The sequence below is a fragment of the Tupaia chinensis genome, unplaced genomic scaffold, assembly GCF_000334495.1.
Source record: "Tupaia chinensis unplaced genomic scaffold, TupChi_1.0 Scaffold000098_2, whole genome shotgun sequence".
NCBI classification, from domain to species: Eukaryota; Metazoa; Chordata; class Mammalia; order Scandentia; family Tupaiidae; genus Tupaia; species Tupaia belangeri.
In genome coordinates, this window is record NW_006159561.1 from 1,023,091 (window position 1) to 1,047,148 (window position 24,058).

The 24,058-nt window shown below is 39.5% G+C and overlaps 1 protein-coding gene across 2 annotated transcripts in view; it reads right to left on the reverse strand.

Moving 5' to 3' along the window:
• Window positions 1–24,058, reverse strand: part of RAB27B (RAB27B, member RAS oncogene family) — a 186,445-nt gene that overhangs the window by 57,201 nt on the left and 105,186 nt on the right. The window contains exon 1 of one of the 2 annotated variants that reach the window (XM_006143438.3): window positions 16,198–16,329. The exons of the other annotated variant lie outside the window; for it this stretch is intronic. The gene's annotated coding sequence lies outside the window, so the exon portion shown is untranslated. Of the gene's footprint in view, window positions 1–16,197; window positions 16,330–24,058 lie in introns of those variants that run through there. 2 annotated transcript variants of the gene reach the window in all.

Consider the following 24,058-nt stretch of genomic DNA (forward strand, 5'->3'; position numbering starts at 1 on the left):
GGACGTTGTAGCTTTCCTTATTTTTCTAGTCTATCCTGTGCTGACTCCCTAATTCATAGGCAAATACAGATGTCTTCTTCTCACAGGGTTTTCAGAGTGCCACACAGTAGCCTGCTCAAACATGTCTCCTCTCCCCATTCACCTGAGAACTAAGTGTTGCCACCATTAGAATAATTTCATCTGAAGCTCTTCAGATGGTAAATGCTAGCATGACATGTGTGATCAAACTTTTTTATGTCAGAGTCCTAGAAATATGCAGAACTTCAGATCCCTGTAGAAATGGCTTCACAGAGCCAAATAGCTCAGTGCCTTGGGCTTTATAATTGTCCATTTAAAATTTATTTCTACTTCACTTATAAAAGTACAACTAAAACAGTCTAGCATGTGCTTTGTGCCATAAAGTTATTCTTAAAATAATAGAAAAAAAATGTGTTTTCTAAAAAAATTGATATATTTTCTTAATCTGATAAGAAAAGCTAATATACTCATTATCTTTTGTTGTCTTGCCTCTATTACCTGAAAGCTCAGAGTTCAGATTTTTGCTCAAATGTAGTAGACATCGAAGGTTCTCTGGTTAAATTACTTTACCTCTGTCTACTTTTAGATTTCACGTCAGTTCTTGCATTATTATGTTTTAAGTGGGTATTTGTGGTATTTGGGACAGGACCCTGCTGTGTCGCAATCTTCCTGCCTCAGCCTCCTGAATAGCTGGGATTACAGGTGTGTACCAGGGCACTTGGTTGATTTATTTATTTATTTAATTTTGGAGAGGTTTTTTTTTCTATAGGGCGCATGCACTCGCTAGAAAGCCAAAGAAAGACAGAGAGACAGAAAGTGAGAAATCATCCCCCAGGGGGGATGGCCATGCCACAATCCCTTCTCCTCTATTCTCCCCTCAGGATCTTGGGCACACATGCACACACACACTCCCAGTGTGAATTTAAGCCACCGGGTCTGGGACTTGAACCACGGTCAACTACATGGGAGTCCAGCAGCAGAGCCATTACACCAACTGCTGGTCCCAAGGCACTTGGTTTTCTAGAGTAGGCTGGGAACCAAACCTGGCCTTCCATGTGGCCTCAGTCTGCAGAGAAGCAGCATGTGTCGTGTGCCACCACGGCTGCGCTAGATTTTGTCTTTATTCTTCCTTTAGGTGCTTGACTATGTTATTAACTCTGACCCTAAATGACTGCAAATCCTTTCATGGTAGGAAATAAACACAGTGGATTATCATTTTTTGCTGTAGGAATGTTCTATAAAGTTGCCATAAACACTGAATTAAGAAATGTCGAGTCCTAGCTTCTAGAGGAAATAAAGGGCTAGGTGTCTAGGAGCCTCTGGTTACAATATTTTTATCACCTAATCAATACCTAACCTTGTTTTCTGTGTGTCTCTTTTTACAGACACTTTATTGTATCACTAAAATTGAACTTGAGGCTAGTAGCATTTTAATTCATTTCTGAATATAAGCTTATGCATGAGAGAACTTCAAAAAGTTCATAGAATAATAGAATTAAAGTATGAATTTATTTTGGTGCCAAACATTTCTGAACTCCTGGCCGGACCCGCAGCACAGCGCGTAAGTGCTGTGCAGGCATTGGGAGTTGGATCCTGAACATGCAGTCACGTTTAAAATCCTGGCCCCAGGTGGCTTAAAAACATGTTGGGCCCATGTGCATGCAGGCCCAGGGTTTCATTGTGATGGAGAAATGGAGGACAGAGAATTGCAGCGTGACAGTGTCCCATCGAGGGGAGCTTTCTCTCTCTCCCCCTCTCTCTCTCTGGCAAACACATGTATCCTTTGGCAAGAAAATAATTTTTAACATTGAAATCCATGAATAACTTTTTCATATCACACACTTTCTGCAAACCTTTTGAAGGTCCCTAATAAGGCGCATCACAACTATCTTGTCCTTAAGAACACAAACATTACCTTAGCACCACATTGGGGTCGCATTACGTAGGAAAACTGACATCTAAAAGGACAAAAATGTGGAAAATGGGACATTAAATAGATCACAGAAAGATCACGTGGGTACAGTGAGAGCTGCAGCAAGAATATAGAACATCCATTTGTTTGAGCTCAGCTGAGAACTGCTGAATTGGACGGCTCAGAATTGTCATTATTTTGTGCATGTCTGGGAATGACCACGAAGCACAGACATTGACTTGGGGGTTACAAATAAATTTTGTCAAGTAGTCAAATTCACCATCATGGAATCAGAAAGACGGATTGTATGGTATTTAAAGATTAATATTATATTTTGTCCAATTAGCATAGTAACAATAATTAGAATATCAGGTTAGCGAGTAAAAAGGAGGAACGTGTGGAAATGAAACTGGTGACAGGTGCACTTTGCTAACTTTGTAGAAATATGAGAAAGACTGGAGCAAAGACCAGACGGGGTAGTCAAGGGCCAAGGAGTCCCACAAAAGGCTCAGGTCTCTGGGAAAAAATAGAATAAAAAACCAAAGAGAGGCTGAAAAGAAAACCACATTAACCTGTTTGACGATTGTACTTCTTTCCCACTGCAGTGACCCTGTTATTCTACACATTTTTGCTTCACTTAAAATCCAAGGGGACTTTTCCATCCCCCCAAAATTTCTGCCCTAAATTTAGACAAACACAGGAGTCTGTTTACCAGGCACTTTGATGCTAATATGTCTGGAGAAAAACATCCTGATACACCAGGAATTGTGGCTAAATTACTAATAAAAGTTGTAACATCAAGTTCTGTGCTTCTTATGCCAAGGGTAAACATTGTTTAACCTAGAACAGTCACTCCCTACCCTTCCCACACTTCTGTTTACACAACATAAAGAGACACACTAGGCAACAATTGAGAGAAAGGCAGGCTGAGAAAGATACATATGAACTTTAAGGATGAAAAGAGCAGATCGGGCCCATTCAATTAATAAGGTGCAATGCTGCAGGTTTTTAGGGACCTACTATGTTAAGAAGTAGCTCAAAGTTAAAACTAATTAACTCATGCAGTAAAAATCCAGTTTTCTGTCTGTATTTGGCTTGTGTTCAACACTAATTAATCCTCATGGATCTTTTATTTAGTGAGGATTACTGGGATTATGAGCACTACAGAGGTTTTTAGGCATTTTAACTTAGAGCCATGTGTCATAGTTGATGGTCAATTTAACTTTTTTCCCCACGAAGTAATGTTCTGCAGAGGATACTGATGAGTAGGAACCCATCGCTGTACACTGGAATTCATTTGGGAATGTCATTCAGTTCTGGCAGTCGCACCAGCATTAGCGTAGATCCCACCCTGAAGAGTACGAGGCTCCCCTTTCCTGATAGCCACCTCAGGATTATGGATCAACTTTTCTTCTAGTTCTGTGACTCTTATCCTTCCTGTCCCTCATTAGGATTGTGGTTCTCAGCCTGTCCACAGTTGTGTCAATATTCATGCTTTAAAATTTTGATTATCTGAAAAGATGAAAAGAATATAGCTAAAGTTTGGCCAAACTTTACAGATTTTTAAAAATGTTTGTTTGTTCATTGAAAGGGAGAGACATAATTAAAAAATAGAGAGAGATGGATGTGCCAGACAAGGTCTTCGTATGTTTCAGTTGATTGGGCTGGGAATTTGAACTTTTGTTGCCACATGGGATGCAGCATCTCTTGAGTATGGCATTACCACTGTCCCATGGGGTACACCCCCACATCACAGTATTTTTTTTTAAGAGAGATTTTTGTTATAGGGAGCATGCACTTGCCAGGGAGACAGAAAGCGAGAAATCATCCCCCAAAGGGGATGACCACACCACAATCCCTTCTCCTCCATTCTCCTCCCTTGATCTTGGGCATGCATGCACGTGTGCCCGGTGTGAGTTTTAAGCCACTGGGTCCAGAACTTGAACTGCAGTCGACCATGTGGAAGTCTGGCAATATAACTATTCCACCATCTGCTGGTCCCATTAAAGTTGGCCTTGCTATATCACTATCATCCTGAGTTACTAGGCAGTAACTATCCCCTCTTGTAGGAGAGCTCTTTTGTCTTTTTCCTGTAGAGTATTTTAAGATTTGGCAAATGGGGCAGCATATTTGACATAGATAGCATGGTGGTTAAGGCGCTGAACTTCCACATGGCTTACTATGGTTCAAGTCCCAGACCAAGTGGCTTGAAAATCACACCAGGTACATGTACGTGTGTGTTCAAAATCCTAAGAGGAAAATGGAGAAAGAAGGTATTGTGGTGTGGCCATGCCCTCCTCATTTTCCCTCTCTCTCTCCCTTTCTGGTGAGCATATGCAGCCTATGGCAAAACTAGTAAAATAAATATATAAAAAGAATTGGCATAAAGGTGCCTGGTCTTTAGGTCAGATCAGGAATTGAACCAGATCTCCAACATGGTCTCAGCCTATAGAACACAGCATCTTAGCAGCAGGTGCTATCATGGTTGGGCCTAAAATGCCCTCTTTCTTTCTTTCTTTCTTTTTTTTTTTTTTTTTGAGAGATTTTTGCTAAAGGGTGTGTGCACACACCAAAGACAGAGAGAGATAGAGAGACAGAAAGTGAGAAATCACCCCCTAGGGGGAATGACCACACCACAGCCCCTTCTCATCCATTCTCCTCTAAGGATCTTGGGTACACATGCACATGTGTCCAATGTGAGTTTTAAGCTACCGGTTCTGGGACTTGAACTGCGGTCGACAACATGGGAGTCAAGCGACATAGCCATTACGCCAACTTCTAGTCCCCAAATATTTGTGTTTATAGTGTTAGCTTATCTATACTAAAAATTCAAACCAATAGAACACACCGATCTTCCCCAAGTTCTTATGAAATATTGACGAATTTACAGATAAGAGACAATCTCAGAAAAGTCACAGTTGGAGAATAGCTTAGTGAATGACGTAAGCAACCAAATGCTTGAGGAAAACAGAATCAAAGGATTAAGCCAACATGGTTTTCATCAGAAATCCTGAGTGGAATATTTGTAGATGTGGGTTATATGTCTAACTCATATGAGTCATTTAAATGTTATTTTAGGATTTTGCTTCTCTAGCTGTAATAACCAGAACACAAATGACAGGGCTATTGGCATATCACAAGGAGCTTTTGTGAAAAAACACATTTGTTTAGAACAAGATGTCTCAAAAAGTACATCTATAACAAAGAAGGCTTTACACACCTGAAATTGAAAAGTAACGCAGAGAACACCTCAATTGGACAAGTAGGCATGCAGTATGTTCTCACACCAATTATATAATAATCAGAACTACTCATGATGGGGAGTGAGCAGCAGCCAGATGGTTATATAAAAAATGTGTAACTGTAAGAGAATATGCCCCAAACATTTTCAAACAGCGAAATGGAAAGAACATTAACATGGAGGTGGGCTGAGGAAGAAGTGGGAAAGAGAATAATGTTCCCTAACTGGGTCCACCGTTTGACATGTTTCCATGTCAGTGACCAACTTGGTGATATTTTACATATCATTGGAATCTACAAAAATAATCATTACTAGAAAAATGTTCTTTAATTCTTTTAGAAAACGATGCATTTTGTTACACTTTGGTAAGTAGGTCTTGGGCTTCAAGAGGCCATAAATGTAGTCATAGCAAAGCTAGAATAAAGCTGTTGAGAGAAGTAGAGTAAGAGTTAGTTTGCCCTTAAATTAATATTGGTTGGATGTCAGTTATTAAACCATGATATTAATGAGTCTGAATCAATAGAGTCACTTTAGGAATCTGTTAGGTTCTTGTTCTCTGGTTCTAGGACATAATTCTAATTGAGATATAACTTGCCATTTTTCACAGAGTGGGCGGGAGAGAAGATAAATGAACAGAATAATATGAAATAGAAACCTTAAAGTGATTGTCCCACATCAAGAAATAAATATGTCATATTCACAAACTAAGAGCCCCAGGCATATTTAATGTGTCCTTCCAATTTCACAGTAACCATTATGAAATGATACATAATTAGATGTGTAGCCTTACACTTAGCCAAAATCCTACTAAAATGTAACTGTTACTCTGAGTCAAAGCATAGCAGTGCTTAGAGAAAAGGAAGAAAACTGTTAGTTCTATTTTATGGCTATTCCTTCTCCCTTTTTTGAGGACCTCCCTGAGAGACAGCACTTGGTGTCATGGTTTTAGCGGTCACCAGCATGCTCATATTCCCCCATTGCTATTACCAGCCTGACGTCTCCTGAGAAGTCTAGATTTTTAAGTCACTTTTCTGAGCATATCCTACTGAATATCAGTACGTATCTCAAATGCAGTATAACTTCCTCCTCTGACTTGCCTCACTTTCACTAGACTGGATTTCAGTATTTGGGAACTCTATTCATCCATCAATTGTCTTATTAAAGCCAGGAATTTAGTCCTTATATAAATTTCTCTTTCCCCTCAGTAGCTCATCAATGCCTACTTTGGTTGACGATTTCTATATTCTGACTTCTCTTCCCCAACTTTACAATCATTGAGCTAATTTCAGGCTCTTAACTGCTTTCTCTGCAGTTTCAGCTCCTGTAAATTGATCTTCATCTATATTACCCCCGAACTTCATTCAAATCGCTAACGGAAACCTTTCCAGTATACACTAAAATTATCTGTGTATCTCTGTACTTAACTAGCTCCTCAGTTCTTTAAGAGCAGGAACTGTATCTTATTTATTCTTAGAAAAGAAGTATCAAATATGGCCTGTAGACACTTAATTTAATTATTTTAAAAACTTTTTAAAGTTTATTTATTTATTTATTTATTTATTTTTTGCCATGGGGCATGTGCACTTGTCAGAGAGAGAGAGAGAGAGAGACCAAGAGAGAAAGTGAGAAATCACCCTGCTGGGGGAATGGACACACTGCAAAACCCCCTCCTCCACTCTGCTGTTAGGATTTTGGGCACACCCACCCCCCCCACACACACACACACGCTCAATATGATTTATAAGCTGCCAAATCCAGGCTTTGAACCATGGTAACCCATGTGGGAGTCCATTACTTTAACCATCCTTCCAAATGCTGGCCCTGGCACATTTATTTTTTTTTAATGCAGGCAGATAGAATTTTACCAGAGATTAAATTGTTTTTATCAGGTGTAACATGGTGAACAGGTCTTTCACTGTAATAAGTGACATTGTCAACTTTAGCTGACCAGATATTTTCTCTAAAGTATATGTTTTTCCACAACAGGAAGAATCTGTGCTCCCCAAAGAACGTCAATCATTCTTGGATTTCTTATTCCATCTTTTGAACCAATTGACCACGTGTGATACATGTTTATTTTGGAAAAGACCAATTAGCACTTTTCGGCTATTAAGCCCTCCTACTCTAATTCCTATACATTTTTTAAAAAACACGATTCCTAAAAAAAGAAGACAAATAAAAATGCTTCTACTGGTTCTAAAATATTAAGGTACAAATGGAATATTATCATTTAAATATATAGTTAATAATTATGAATTTAAAGTGTTCCTTTTTCTATATTGAGTTAGTTCTCTGTTCTCAAGGCACCAAGATTATAATTGTATGTGTTCATATATTTACGATATTGATTTTAAGAATCAGTCTTACTGTTCTAGATCACTTGGACATGTTATAGCTCTGTTTACTAAAATCAGTGTATTCCAACATCTTCCAGAAACTAAAGGACACAAAACTGGTGCTTGGCTCTCTGGCCTCATGCATGAGTCTATTCAGAAAGTCTCTGTCCTTCGAAAAAGTGAAAACTGTAAGGAGTCAGCACCATGGACACACACACACACACACATATATGTGCCCACACACACACACAAACACGTGGTAAGAAAACTGTTGGAGGGGCTGGCGGGTGGCATAGTGGTTACGGTCCTGGACTCCTATGTGGCCAACTACGGTTTGAGTCCCAGACTTGGTGGCTCGCTTTCTTACTCTCACTCTCTCTCTCTGGTCACATTGAAAAAGAAGAAGAAGGAGAAAAGGAGAAGGAAAAGAAATAAAATAATTCTTTTTTAAAAAGAAAACTGTTGGAAACCAGAAAGAACATTGTAATTTGAGGAAAATTCATCTTCACAGCAATCAGTTCTTATCATATAGTCATTTTACAGAGAAAACCACAACACGGAATTCAGTGACTTCCTCCGAGCTTGTACAGGAAGCAGATGTACACCAGGGCCTCTCCAAGTCTGCAGAGGAGTCCAAGCCTGAAATTGTTGCTACTTTCGCTATCAGAGGCCAGTGTGTGCTGGACAAGGGTCCTAACCCTCCACTTCTCGTCTTGCCCTCCCCTTTGTCCAGGTATGCTCTGTAAACTCAGGTTGAGTGAATTCTCATCACATAAATCTCTGCGGTGATGAGAGGGCATTCACATTAGCCCTGTTTCCAAGCAGTCCTGAAGAGGTAAGCCATTCTACTCTTGTTTGCTTGGTTTTCCTAGTGGCTAAGTGAAAATGAAGCAAACAAAATCTCGCCAAAGAGGTTTGGAGAGACTGTCCAGGACAATTTCAAAATAAGCAGCGCCCGATGATGGCCTAGTGCGGTCTCAAGAGAAAAGCAAACCCAAAGTTACTCATTTCATTTTTATTGCTACTGTGCAGCCTTCATCAGAGAGCATCCCATTTCCAATGCAAGATAAAAGAATAGATTTTGCTCATCTGTCTCCTATTTATTTAGGCCTGTGTCATTACATTCTTTTTTTTTTTTTAAATAGACCACAGATTAGTTTATTTTTAACACCCATCAAGCCATGAATTCATAGGGAATAGGTTCCAGTAGCTCAGGCTCCTTTCCATTGGTTCTCACAAAGTATGCTTCTCTGGGTGGAGCAGGCTGGCACTTTAGTTGAACCCAGGTCCCTTTCTCTTTGGCTTCTTTCTTTTTTTCTGGTCATTTTCCTGCACATGTTTTAGGAAGCCATCTCTGCTCTTAGAATGTTTAATATGCTCAATACACACATTGATTCTCTTGGCAAGAATCTTGCCCTTAACTTGTTTGTTCACAACAATGCCAACAGCATGCTGGGTAATATTGTAGACTCTTCCAGTTTTGCCATGGTAACCTTTGTGGGGCATTCCTTTTTGAACAGTACCCATTCCTTTAATGTCTACAATGTCACCTTTCTTGTAGATTCGCATATATGTTGCCAAAGGAACAACTCCATGTTTTCTAAAAGGTCTAGAGAACATATATCGGGTGCCTCTCCTCGAGAACATACATCGGGTGCCTCTCCTCCTTCCCTTTGTGTTCGTCATTTTGGTTCATTACTGGAAGATGGCGGTTCCGGCCAAAAGGAAGGCTACATTCTAAAAGTTATAGATATGAGACTGTTTTTATTAGAGTGAATTTTTTCCATAAGGTAAGTTTTGCTACAGTATTGTCTTCTGTATTGTTTGATATAGAAGCTTTTACCTCTGAACCCTGAGAGGCCTAATTTGAGAATAGGCATTACTAACTTTTGGAAGATTAAAACCAGAGAATGAGTGGGACAGGGTTAGGGACATGGACTGAGTTTCCATGTAGTTCGCTGTGGTATCTAGCTTGAGTTCACTCAAGGAATTAAAAAATCAGCCAATTGGTTGCATTGCTCTTGCATCCTGCTGCATTTGGGAGAAAACATCAGAAAATCAGAAGCTTAAATCAGTCCAACAGGGCACTTGAGTCAATAAATGGCAATGAAAAGGTTTCTACTTCTTTCCAGGCACTGAGATGCCTAGTTTTAATTTTCCCCTGAAAAATCTAATTTCATCCTCTATCTGTATTTAAGTTTACTTATTTATTTCTTTCATGGGTGTGAGAGAGACAGAAAGAGAGGGCACCCACTAAAGCATCTTGGTATTGTGGTTCACCTGGTTTCATACGGTCCTGGATCATTGGCATGGATGCCTTGATGTAGGTAGACAGGAAGGTCTCTGGACTTGAACCATTGCATTTAATGGCTATGTCACCATCTGGCCCTTTTATATTTTTAATCTTTTGACATGTGTAGAAACATTTAACAGCAGTACCTTTTGTTTATGAAAATACGTATCCTGAATAATTGGCCATAAGAACTGAATAATTATTTTAACACACTTCTCAGGCTCTGACTACTATATGTAAGTTAGATTGGACAAATATAATATGAATCAATTTTGCTTTTTCTAATTATTCTTGTTCTTCTGTATTCCTCGCATCAGCTCTAATACATAGGCTCATTTTTCTGAGCAAGTTAGTGAGAGAGGCAGAAAGCAAACAGATTGGTTTGACTCTGAGTTCATTATAATTGAAAGTAAATTTATCCACTACAGAAAAGAGACTAAAATAAAATCTTGTACTTTTTCACTAAGCTTCTTCAAATGATTTTTCTCTTTTGCAAAGTGTATATATTTCCATTTCTCCTTTTGCATATGTGAATGTGTGTGTATATATGCATGCACAAAACATCTATGTCCACTTATATTTTATACACATGAGCATCTTCAGAAAGTTAATGGAAAATGTGTACCATAAAAAAAAGTTTTTAAAAAAATAAATAAATAAACTTATATTTTAATTCCATTTTCCCCCCCAAACTTTTTGAAGTAGTCCTTTGTATATAGATGCATACCTATGGGTGTCTATATATGTATCACTTACATTGATAGACACTTAAATGTAAAGGAAAGAGCAAAGAATGAAAGAAGGAAGGAAATCTGAAGAATTGTAGATTCTCCAAGTCTAGAACTCGAAAGTAGGGATGTTGAAATAATCCATCTGACACCTTTATTTATACAGGAGAAAATCAGATTTTAAGGAGACTATATGCCATGTCCGTAGCTATAAGTTTGCAGCATAATCAATATTTGGTCAATAGGAGACTTCCTAATAGTTTGACTTAAATTCCACCAATTTGTAACATCTGTATGTTCCTTCTATGAAATTGTTACCAAAGTTATGTGGCAGGGTCTCAGTACCCTGAATATAGTTTTATCTACCTAAAAATGTTATTTCTGTATTTTTGGAAATTAAACATTTGGTGAATATGACAGCTAAAACTTCATTTACTTTAATATGCTTTATTTCTTAAAGCTAAAATTTCAGTATCAATTTTTTTCATCATACACACACACACACACTCTCTCTCTCTCTCAATAAAGTATTCACACTGTAGTACACCTCCAGGCCTAGCCAACCTCAGTTATGGGCATATGCATGCTTGTGCCTGCTGGGATCGGGAAGGTCTGGGATGTGAACCTTTACCATGTTGGTCCAGTTGTGTTACCACTGGACCACTACCTGGCCCTTCACTACCAGTTCTTAATTTTTCATCTAGAATATCTATGAAATATTAAATAAGTTGTGTTTTTGTATTTGTACAAAATGGAGCTTTGGCAGAGAGCTTGAAGTTCATTCAGTTCAACTTCCCAATGGAAGCCATCTCTGCAAGACTTCTGACACATAAGTCTTGGGCTGCTCACTTCTCACTCTTTCTGGGTCCTACCCAGTCCTTGTCGTGACTTCCCCAGTGGCCTTCCCAATGTTACCTGTGCCCCTCCACACCACTTGCCTCCACTCCCCAAACTCTTCTCTCGGTGGCTTGAGTGCACCAAGCTTTTTTCCATGCTAGAAACTCATAGATGCTTCAGCTCTGTCTGGTTTGTTCTTTCCTGCTTCTTTACCTGAGTGGCATCCAGATATCCTTTAGGTCTCAACTAAAATGGTATTTTCCCACCAAGGTCTTCTTGGAAGTTCCCATCATCATTCTTTCCCATTTAAAGAAGTCACCTGCTGTCACAATAACTCCTCAACTCTCTTCAATTTTCATTTTCTTCCAGTGCTGTCTAATCCTTTGAGTTTGAATGCTATTTTCTTACATATAGAAAGAAGAAAGAGGTAAAACAGAAATCGAGTAAGTCCACTTTCTCTCACATCCATCAATATGGTATGAAATGACTCTTCCTTATTCACTGCCTTGTTCTGAACAATGTTGGAAGAACCTAGCTCTCCATGGCAATTTCTTCCCAAGTTTCGACCTACTTTGAGTTTTACTCTTAAAGCTGTGCTTCTAGCTCATGCAATACCTTCGCCTGTATTTCTCATTATTTGTCCTTTTCATCTGTTTTACAAGCTATTTTTGAATCGATTTTATTAAACCTCTAGGTAGCCTCATGTGTTTAGTGGTCTCTTTTCAACTTTTCTTTGGGAGTAGCTGAAATACGATTTCCAGAACGTTTTTATGGTTAATTTTTCTGAGTACACTGACACTGCCACCTTTTAGCCAAGTTGCAAGTGATGTCCTATTGTGACATGCAGCGCTCACTTTCCTGTCTTCACCTCATTCTTTATTTTAGCAACATGAGACCTGGTAGACCATGACCTTCTTCTTGAAACACTTCCTGTCTGGGATCCCTGACGACATTCCATTCTGGTTTACCTCCTATCTGACTGACTTTTTACTGACTCTTCCTATGCAAGGTTCCTAAAGGGAGACTAAGCCAGAGCTTTGTCCTTCAGCCCCTCTCTCCCCTCTCTCTAGGCGATATTTGCCTGACCAGGGCTCCACATAGAGTCCACAGGCACTTCATTCTCTAATGTCCGTATTTAGCTATGATGTCCTCTAAGTCCTCCAGATTCAACCATGCAAACACCCAGTCTGATATTTCCACTTAGGTACATGAAGACACCTCAAAGGTCTGGAAATAAATTGTTCATGTCCTTTTCAAACTTATCTCTCCCCTAGCTTTATCCATCTTTGGAAATGGCTTCACCATCTTCCCCGTATTTTCAGTACAAATCTTGCCAATCATTTCAATTCTTCCTTTTCTACATTCCTACCCTGTGTTCAATTTATTAGCAAGTCATGTGAGCTCTCCTTTCAAACATTTCCTGAATCCAGCTGCTTCTATGAGGATCACAGTTCTGACCCTAATCTGTGCCTGTCATCTCTGACTTCTGGGCACCCTACAGCCCATTGTCTTCCAGGAAGCCAAAGTGATCTTTGAAAAAGGTCCCTTTCCCTGAGGCTTTTCCTGTCCACCGAATTACACTGGAAGAGTCCTTTGTAAGTTACTCTTATAATTTTATCCTGTGCACTTTTCTTTTCTTATTGATACTGAAACTTACGAAATCACTAATCTGTTTATGAGCCTACCTCCCCACCCTTAAACATAATTTTGTGACAACAGAGGCCTTGTTTGTTTTATCAACCTCTGTCAACTACAGTGCTTAGAAGAATATTGAAGTCCATAGAATGCTTAATGACTATTTGCTAAAAAACTTCAACAGCATATATTAAATCATAATGTTTTGTCATTTCACTCAGAATAAAACCCAAGAGCCAACATGGCTATTAGAGCCTCCAAAGTCCTCCATGACCTGGCCCTATTATTGTTCCTCCCCTCCACCCTCCATTTCTTCACACCCTCTGTTCCAAGTGCACAGGTTCACTGTTACTGGAGTGTGCCAGGCAAATCCCTGCTTGCTGTTCTGGAATGTTCTTCCTCCTCGAACCCACATGGCTGAGTCCCTTACTTGCTTTAGGCCCATATTGGAATATCATCTCAGACTGGCTTTTCTCAGACACCTGACTTAAAATTTTACTACTCTGAGGCCTATGTCACCTACACTTCTATAGATTTCTCTGCTTTCTATTCTCTCCTTAGCACATAACTGTAAGGACCAGAGATTTACCTTGCTTATCTTGCTTGCTCTTTAACTTTTTACCACCCCAGAAAAAGACAAGCTCCAGGGGCTCAGGGATTTTTAACTGCATCATCCACTGCTCACACAGAGCCTAGAGTGCTTGACATTATTAATAAATATTTGCTGAATAAATGAGCAAGCAACTTAATATGTAAGTTTTCTCAATACATTATTTCAAAAGACTGGACTTATTGTTTTGGCTATTTGCAAGACAAAGTTTTCTCCTTTTTTAGAAATATATGTAAGTTTTCTCACTTGAGAGATTAATATTTGGAGAACATGACTCATTATTGCAAAGTATGTAAAACAAGTAAGTAATACTCTTAACTCTCTCTGTATATTTTTAATTTTATTATGCAGGCAACACACACCAGAGAGAGAGAGAAAGAGAAAATACCCCTCAATGTGGCTGCTCATATTGCCATCTTTTTTCCTCAGTTCTTCATTCCATCAGGATTTAGGGCATGAGCGTGCACACACCAAGCATGTAACGTTGGGTGGGGACTCAAGCCATGGTCGGCTATGTGGGATCTGATTTCCTTTGTACAGTGCTTAACCAGGGTGCTATGGAATCAGCCCTATACAATGGGTTTGATATTATACTCAATGATGCTGCTGCTTTTTATTCCTATGGACCTAAGCCCCAAATATACCTACAACAAATAAATTTCCCATTTGGCAGCCATCTTTAGAAAGTGATATACTCATGGGGAACACTGGTCTGTCCTGTTTATGCTGTAATCGTTTTCCTGAATCTCTATATTGCAACTACTTGCTTAAGAGCTGAACTATTGGTTAACCTGCCTTGGTGAATCAACTCAAGAAACTGGATTAATTATGAGGCAAGCTTTATGTGAATACTTGTGTACATTTCATGCTCTACTGGCTTGACAGACAAAAAAATATCTGAAATTTTCAAGAGTGACGGTGAGAAAAGAACAGATATCTGTGTGACCGGAGACTTTGGATGACTTCCACCATTCCAGAAGAACAAATAAACGGACATCAATCCTGAAACCAGCAGACAGTTTTAGTATAAACTGGTATACCAGGGACCCGAGAAGTTCAATTACATTAGGGTCACCTTCCATGTCAGATCAAGCATGCCTGCTCCAGAAATGCCTATGGGAAAGGAAAGCTGTGGTCTGCTGACAGTCGACAGATTCCCTTTATTTCTTGTTGGCAACTGTGAGAACAGGCTCATCCAGTTTCATCTGAAATGTCTTATTTTTCTTTTGAAAGCAAGGATGGCAACCTTGCATGGGCATCTATAGCAGTTCTCTAGCAGAAGAGCTCCCATAATATTAAACTGTCAAATGACTATTTTTGACATTCATAGGAATCCCCTCTGACTTCCAAGAATGGCTGATCCTAGGTTGTTAGAGGATTAAGTTAGGAGACTGCAAAAAAATAACTATTGAGGCAATGGCATGTGATAAGTGTCGTTTTCACTTCATACCTACGATTTGTTTATAGTACCTTGAAGTTTCACTAAACTTGATTAACCGGCCTTACAGTAATGCCGAAGACCATTTTCTCTGTCAACTTTTCAAAATTCATAATTACAAAACTGTCTCTATTCTCTTAGTATAATCCTACTGAATATGTATGACTGTAACTAGATATCAGAAACTCTAGACATTTTTCTTTGAAACAGAAGTAAAAATTCATAGCTCTGTTATGTTAAGTAATAATAATTATGTTGCTACCAACCTCAAAACTACATGTTACTAATTTGGGCTTAATTTCATGATGTACCATTTAAACACCTGGAATCATACATGCTTCCTTTCCGTTCTTGATGTAAGAAGCCAGTAAACCTGCTACAGGTGGGACAGCCTTAAACAAGCACAGCTTTTCCTAGGAACCCAGACTTTGCTTACAATTTTTCTGCTGCAATAGTTTCAGATGTTTAGTTAGATAATGTTGCATTGGGTGAGAAAATCTTGGAGGCTAATTTATTGTGACCACTTGAAAACACACACACACACACACACACACACACACACACCCTCTTAATACCTCCAACACTCAAATCAGAATTCTCAAGTCACAAAGCAAAAACCTGGAAAACAGAAATGACTATTACGTGGCTATTTCACCTGAAGAAGTGTAAGAAAATGTGTTCCCACTTCCTGGACCTGCTTCAGGAAGTCACTTGAATGAAACTCTAAACGTACCATCCTTCTTACTCATTAATTGCTTCGGTAGTTTCTTGAGAGACAAATGGTAGGAAAGTGACATTGCTGTGTCCAGGGTTTTTGTTCTCGCTTTCGTTTTGTCCTAACCAGATGTTCGACTCGCAAACACCAAACCGAAAAGCAGCAGCTGGAGTTCGCCGTGCCTTTCTCAGGGCAGGTACACATCCCCGCTGTCGTCCTCCCCAGGATTTCGGATGGAGACCGCGGCGGGTCGCGCTCACACTTCAGCCACACGGGCCGGAGCTCAGACCGCCGGCCCGCGGCTCCCCCACCCCCCCCCCGCCGCGCGCCCCGCGCCTCCCACTGCGCCCCGCTGCCTCGCGCAGGCCAGCCCTCGCGCACCCTGCTCGGGTGGGAACGCGTCCTGCCAGCGGCACCCGCCTTCCCCAACTCACCAGCCTTGCAGTTTCCTGGCCGAGAGGGCTGGGCGTCAGATTTCAGCGAGGTTCCTTCTCTTCCAAGCCTGGAACGCGTGGCCTTCGCCCCAGCAATGACACAGGATCTGCTTCACCAGACGACAATCATGGGGACAGCACTTTATTTTTCCAACCTGTGGCACCGGATCGGTCTAACGCAGATCGGTCCCCAGACCCTGCCCGTCAGGGTGGCAAGTGGCGGGGCTGGTGGCACCACCCCTGAGTCCCCCAGTCGCGCCGACTCGGGTCTGGAAGGCTTGTGTGAGAAGGAGGCGTGTCTGCGAGTCGCAACGCGGATGTGCCCAGCACACCTCCGGCGAATCCTGCCGGTGACTCAACAGCTGCAAGAGAAACACACTTGGCTCCGGGTTAAATTCTCCACACGGTGGGGCTTTGAGCCCTAGCAGCGAGCGCATTTTAACTTTAAAAAAAAAAAATTAAATTTTCTTTTTTGATGTCTCATTCAAAGAGCCCAAGGGCTTAGGACTGAGGTCTGCTCCCAGGGCAGGGCATTCTCTCCCCCTTAGGAGTGTTTCACCAACTGTGTAAAGAGGTCAAGAGCAGAGAAAGCACTCGGGAAATGAAGGGAATGAGAGATCAGGAGGAAGCTGGAATCCTGAAACCTAGCGTGTGCACCTATGCACACACGTCAGTATGCACCATCCCTAGAGTCCCTTGGGAGATCCATACGCTTTGCTATTAAACAAAATAATGAGCACACAGTCATTGAACAAATCCCGGGGGTCTTCAAAAAGTTAGTGTAAAGTGGGTTGTATGAAAAAGAGGGGTGTGGAGTTCACTTTTCTTTTTCTTTTTTGGCATCAAAATAAATCAGTACTTTTTTAAGAGAGAGGTTTTTGCTATAGGGGATGTGAGCTCCCCAGAGACACAGCAAGAAAGAGAGACAGAAAGTGAGATATCACGCTTCCCCCCACCAAAGAATAGCCATTATGCAATCCCTTCTCCAGCCCTTCTCCAGGGATCTTCAGCAGGCTCACACACAGTGTGAGTTTTAAGCCATGGGGTCTAGGACTTGTATAATAAGTACCTACTATGTATTCTGAAACTTCAGATTCATCCTACAGTAAAGGTCTTAGGTGAGCCTCTTGGAATTACATTTCAGACATGCTGACACTCGAACTTACAGACATGGTAAAGATAAGACAAATTGAACACACATGAGCAGTGATTTCGTCCTCTGTGAAGCATGCGAAAATTCCAAACCTGTTGCTTGCATTGAGGTTGTACTAGAAAATGATACAACTGCTTACACTTTCATCTTCAGCTTGGTTCTGATGGGGTGCCTTAGAGACTTTGTCTGGGAGACACTGTTATTACCCAACAGGGAGCAGTTTTTTGTGGAAAGGTGGAAAGGCAGAGCCAGAAAACAAAATCCCAAACAAACAACAAATAAGAACAAAATAATGAAGAGAAGGAATATTAGAGAAAATATTCAGCCCCCTAGAAATCTGTTTGTTCTCTTACGAACCTATGGAAATTTTATTTTATGTGCCTCAATGTTCTCATCTTAAAAATAGGAATATAATAATAATGCCTTCACAGTGTTGTGGTGAGAAATTGAGTTCCTATCAGTGGGATTCATAGAGCAGTGCCTGTTATAGGAAGTTCTATAGATAGGACAGCTATGCTTATTATTTTGTAGTGCTAATTTACTCTACTCTTCCATAGTAAGGTTTCATCCATAAAAATTGAATCAGACCTGCAAGAAGAACTGACATAAGGTATAGACTGCAGATCTTTAAAATATAAAGGACACGAAGCCGGCAGGTGGCGTGGTGAAGGGCACTGGACTCCCACATGACCAACCATGGTTGGAGTCCTGGACCTAGTAGCTTGCCTTTTCTCTCTCTCTCTCTTTCTCTCTCTTGCTCTGTCCTTCTGTGGTCAAATGAAAATAAGTAAATGAATAAATAAAGTTAAAAAATAACTCTTTAAAAATATAAAAATATATATTTAAAATATAAAATGTGGAAAAATCAAAGTGCGCACTTATTTTAGTGCAAAAATATTTTGAAATCCATATACAGTTTCTTCACAATACACATTTTCATGAACTTTTTGAAGTCCTCTCATACATATCCTGGGAATCTATATCTATCAATGTATCTTTACTTTTCATCCATCAGCAATGTGTAAGTATATAACAAGTGGGCTCTGTGGACCTAGATGAAGATAAAAGAAAGATAGCAACCTTGAAATAATTCCACTGTTGACACAAGGATAATTCATGTTCTTTGACTAGTTAGTGTGGTCACTGCTCACATCAATCTTAATAGCTTCATTTCCTACATTCAGTAGAGTTATAAGCTCTTACCCATAGATCCTGTTGTCTTTTACAACACTGCTTTGAAATAGGCAGGTGATCAGTGCATTGCACTGCCTCCCTAACACACCCATTTTCTGTCTCTCCTTGTCACCCTTCCCCATAAGTGTGGTGTCTGTCTTGAAGGCTCAACTCTTGTAGGGACAGCTCTCCTGGAGTAACTTGCCATGTTCAGTCCTGTCTTTCAGGTCCTGAGGCTCAGAGCCATGACTGTTAACATGGTGACATTACTGGAGAGCAGAGGGACATTTCTTTCCCAGTGAGAAGAGGGACTCAAAATAGAAGGAGGCGGGAGGACATGAGAGAAATGTTGCCTGGCTGCTTCACAAAGGCCATGTAAGCAGAGGTAGAGCTGAATAAAGTGAAAACAAGGGCGTCATGTGTCGTAACAGTAACAATAACAATAACAAAGCCTTCCTGTTCCAGAGCTTATGAAGCACAGAGTGAGACAACATCATTTCTGTCTTATTCGATATCCACAGCACTGAGCTGAAATAGATATATGTGTACATGGGGAGGTGTCTAGTTAGAAATGGCAAATTAATCAAGTGTCTTATCTTCCTGTCCTCAGGCTCCTTGTATATAAGAATAAGTAAATTTAAGAAAAAAAATTGTCAGAGTGCACACATGCTTGCTGGAGAGAGAGGGAAAGTAGAAAATCACACCCCATGGGGGATCGTTACACCACAATCCCATCTCCATTTCTCCTTCAAAAATTCTGGGCATGCGTGCACTGGTGTGTTTCTCAAGCCTCTGGGTCCAGGAATGCAACATGCAGTCAGCCATGTGGGTTCCAGTCACCTTAACCTCATGCTGTCAGCTGACCTAAGAAGAAGTAATTTTTAAATATTATTAAAAGAGAATGCTAAAGGAAAAGAGACATATCAAAAATTACAGTAACTGACAATGAATTTTTGGAAGAACCTAAATCTGATGGAGGCTTGGTCCCTGATTTGGAAGAACAGAGGAGACTGTGCACTGCCTGTCTTTAGGAGATGTTATGAGCAATGTCAGTTTCTCCCTGCAAATCCACCAAGTGCAGGCTTAGGCCTCAGAGGAGGAATATCAGTATAGAAGGAGACATGTGGAGGGGTAAACACAGGGTTTTGGCTAGATGTCTCTCTACAGAATGCTTGAACCCCCAAAGTTCTCTTCCCTGCTGCCACATAACCAACTAACAAACCAACCAACCAACCAACCAAACATGAGACCCTCCATCTTCTCAGTCCAGCCTCCAGGAGACTGGAGGTTTATTTTCTGGAGAAAGTAAACTAAAGTAATGTGTGTTTCAACAAGATGAACTGAACACATGCCTTTGTACTCTGCTCCTACAGAAAATGAATAAAAAATGAGTTTATATACAGGAGAAGAAAAATCTGTTGAAACTAAAAATATACCCAAATTTTTTAAAAAACTTGACAGATGGCTTAGAAGAGTAAGTTGAAAAAACTTCAAGAAAGTAAAACAAAAGTTAAAGAAATGAAAACAATATTATAGAAAAATAATTTCTGACTAATGGAAAACCCAGAAAATTTCAGAAAAGAGTTCTATCTATGCAGAAAGAGATAGGAAAAAAATGATTAAAAGAAATAATGGAAAAATAATTCCAAAAATGAAGACTATGAACTTTGGGGATCAAAAGTTCCACTAAATGCTTAGGAGAATAAATTTTAAATTAACCATATAGACCAAGGTGCATGATTCTGAGACAATAGAAACCCTGGAATGAAAAGAAGAACCTAAATCATCCAGAAACAGAAAACAGATCACATAGAAGGAAAAAGAATAAGAACAACAATGTACCCAGAAATTTCCTTGACTATCTTCTCATTTGTAAAATAAAATGACTTTGAACATGGAATTGTGTCCTCTGACAAATTATCAGCCAATTGTGATTAAAGACACTTTCAGACGTGTAAGGACTTCAGAAAAATACTTTGTGTGTTGTATTTAAGGACAAGTCCTCAATCAAACTTAAAAGAAAGTAGAGGAAGAGATGAAACAGAATATGCAGATCCAATGTGGGAGACAGTAAAAGTAATTCTCTGGAAATTTTAGTGAGTCTGAAGAGAAGAAGCATGGCTTATAGTAGGAATGTCTACAAGGGGAGGTGGGGAAGAAAAGAAAGTGATAGATTATTTGATGTACATGCTCATTTGAAAATTATTAACAAATGTTTCTATAGTGGAAATTGGTAGGTCTCATCACACTCCATGATCTTCTCTTCTTCTGGGCACAGTACTAGATTTTATTTTATTTTATAGCCCTTTGTAGGTGGGGATGCATGTAGCTGAGTTCTAGCCAATGGAAAGTGGGTAGAAGTGATGTACAACACATTTAGGCCAGGCCCATAAAATGACTCCTGGGGCTCTCCATGAGTTCTCTCTTTGTTTATTAGTATCCAGATGTAAAGACTCCATTAAGAGCTCTGAAGCCCTAGAAGACATGAAAATCCCAAGATGAATGAAATTCCTGGCCCTGAATATTTATGTGACATAGAAAGTCCGGCTGCCACACATTGAACTGCAACATAAGAAGAAATAACCTTGTATTGAATAAAGCCACTGAGATTTTGGGAGTTGTTTGTTACAGCATTTAGACTACATTGAGTGTCACACTTTGGAAAATAGTATGGAGGTAATTGTGGATAATTTACAGTAGGCACAAAGTGTGCTAAACCAACTTGAAAAGGACATTACTAACTCCAGGAAAAAAATAAAGTTGTGGGAGTAAAGAAACATGACAATAGTATACCACTTGGATCAGATCTGAATATAATTAGAATAATGGGAACACTAAGAAGAGAGTTAACCCTCAACTACGATAAAACTGAATGTGGAGAGTGGAGAGAGTGAAAGATTGTATGCGTGTGTGTAAAACAATTAGATGCCAAATCATTCTAATAGGAAGTCAATAAAGAATCTGTGGACTGAGGGATTTTTTTATCCTTTTGGTAAATATATAAGAGAGGAATTTCTGAGTTGTATGGTAGTTCTATTTGAAATACACTTTCTGTGTGTCATATTTAAGGGCAAGTCTTCAATCAAACTTAAAAGAAAGAAGAGGAAGAGATGAAACCTAGAATATGGAGATTCAATGTGGGAGACAGTAAAAGTAGTTCTGAGTAATTTCTGAGAAATATCCATATCATTTTCCATAGTGGTTGTATTAATTTGCCTTCCCACCAGCAGTGTAGGAGAGTTCCCTTTTTAACAGCCTCACCAGCACTTACCATTATTTATTTTTAAAACTTGAGCCATTCTGACTAGAGTTAAGTGGTATCTCACTATAGTTTTTATTTGTATTTTCCTTATGATGAGGGATGTCAAGCACGTTTTCATATGATTTTTGCCCATTCGCATGTATTCTTTGGAGAGTTGTCTGTTCAACTTATTTTCCCATCTTTTAATTTGATTGATTATTTTTTTGTAGGTAAGGTGTCTGAGTTCCCTGTATATTCTGGTTATCAGTCCCTTATCTGAGGTAGAGTTTGCAAATATATTCTCCCACTCTGAGGGTTGTCTTCTCATCTAATTGTTTCTTTTGCTGTGTGAAGCATCTCAGTCTAATATAGTCTCATTTGTCTATTTTTGGAACTATTGCCTGTGTTTTGGGGGTCTTGAAGAAGTCTTTACCTACTCCAAGGTTTCCAAGAGTTTTCCACCAGTATTTTTATAGTTTGAGGTTTTATGTTTAGATATTCAATCCATTTTGAATTTATTATTGTTAGAGGTGAATGGTTAAGAGTCCAGTTTCTTATTCTTCAGGTTGATACACTGAATCTCTGTGCTCTATAGAAAAACTGAAAGTTTCAAAGGTATAGTAGTAGGAGGGGCGACTGTAGATACTAGGAATAGTAAGGACAGAAATAATATAGGGGTGGGTAACAGAGGGAGGGTAGGAGGGGACCAGGGGAGAATTAATAAATTTAATTGACACAAAAATGAAAAGTTATTTGGTGATGATAATGTATGGTAATGTGTTTGTCTTGACTGATATGCACCGTATTTGTGCTGGAAAAAGCAATACTGTACCCAGTTAGTGAGTAAATGTAAGTTAGAAACAATTTAAAGATTAATTTAAAAAAAGACATTCCTTCCAATAAGTCACATTTTCATATAATTTTAAATTAAAGTGCATATACACAAAAATTAAAATGTAAAATTGCTAAATAAAGAAATAGCACAATAAGCAAACCATTGAGAAATATGTGAGAACAATAAGAAATCACTGAAAGAATCAAATATTTGCCTGTGAATGTTGAGACCAGGGCTTAGGAGAGGATCTGTGGTTAAGAATTGAATGCTATTCTATTTTGTTTTAAACTGTGACATGCATTGCCTTAACATAAATAAAATGAACATTAAAGTTGTCTTAAAATGTACATAGCAAAACAGAGATATTTGTTCAATATGAGAGTATTACACTTTACTAAATGTATTTACATATATTAATATCATAACCTATAAGCTGAGGAGAAAGTGAATTTGGGGCACAGAATAAAGATAAATTTGAGGAGTTGCCACAGTGATTTATCATGTAACAAACATTTAGAAAGCAACTTGTGCCTGGTGTTTTCTTAGGCTTGGGGATATAGTGGTGAACACAAAGGAAGTTAAAGGTGCTCTAATTAAAAATGAATATTTTAAGCTTTAAACAGCAAATACATTTGGTTTCTTTTCTCTTGTCCTTGATGGCATGATACTGTCTTTCATCCTTCAAAATCCTCTTAAAAATTTCCCTTGACTTGAACCCCACATTGATGAGATCAGAGGTTTCCTAAGTGACCCTCTGTGATAGGAGGCAAGGATTTACCAGCGCTCTGCACCAGTGTGCCTCCACTCCTACGGATTTTCAGTTCATGTGCAGTCTGCCTAATAACAAATAAAACCCAGCCCTCTCCACTTTGAGGAGACTCCAAAGCTTGACTAGCAAGTCACAAGACTGGACTCACAGGTCATGCTAGTTTTTCTAACTACTGTCAAGGACGTAACACACACACACATATACACACTCACATACACATACACATACACATACACATACACATACACATACACACTGATTTGCTAACTAGCAAGTTACTTGAAGTGTGTAGCACAAAAAGACCTATTTGACACTTCTGCTTATTCAACTGGACTTGGTTTCACAATCGTATCTAGAGCACCTACTCTATGGCTATGGCTTAACCACCTTACTTCTAAACTCATTTTTGCCTCAGCTTCTTAAAATGTGACATGAAGGAGACCAGCAGTTAGTGTAATGGCTATGTCACTGGACTCCCACGTAGTTGACCCTGTGGTTCACATCCCAGACCCGGTGGCTTAAAATTCACGCCGGGCGTGTGTGTGTTCATGCCCAAGATCCCGAGAGGAGAATGGAGGAAAAGGGATTGCGACGTAACCATCCCCTCTGGGGGGTGATTTCTCGCTTTCTATCTCTCTGTCTCTCTCTCTCTGTCTGGCGAGCTCATGCACCCTATAGCAAAACCTCTCT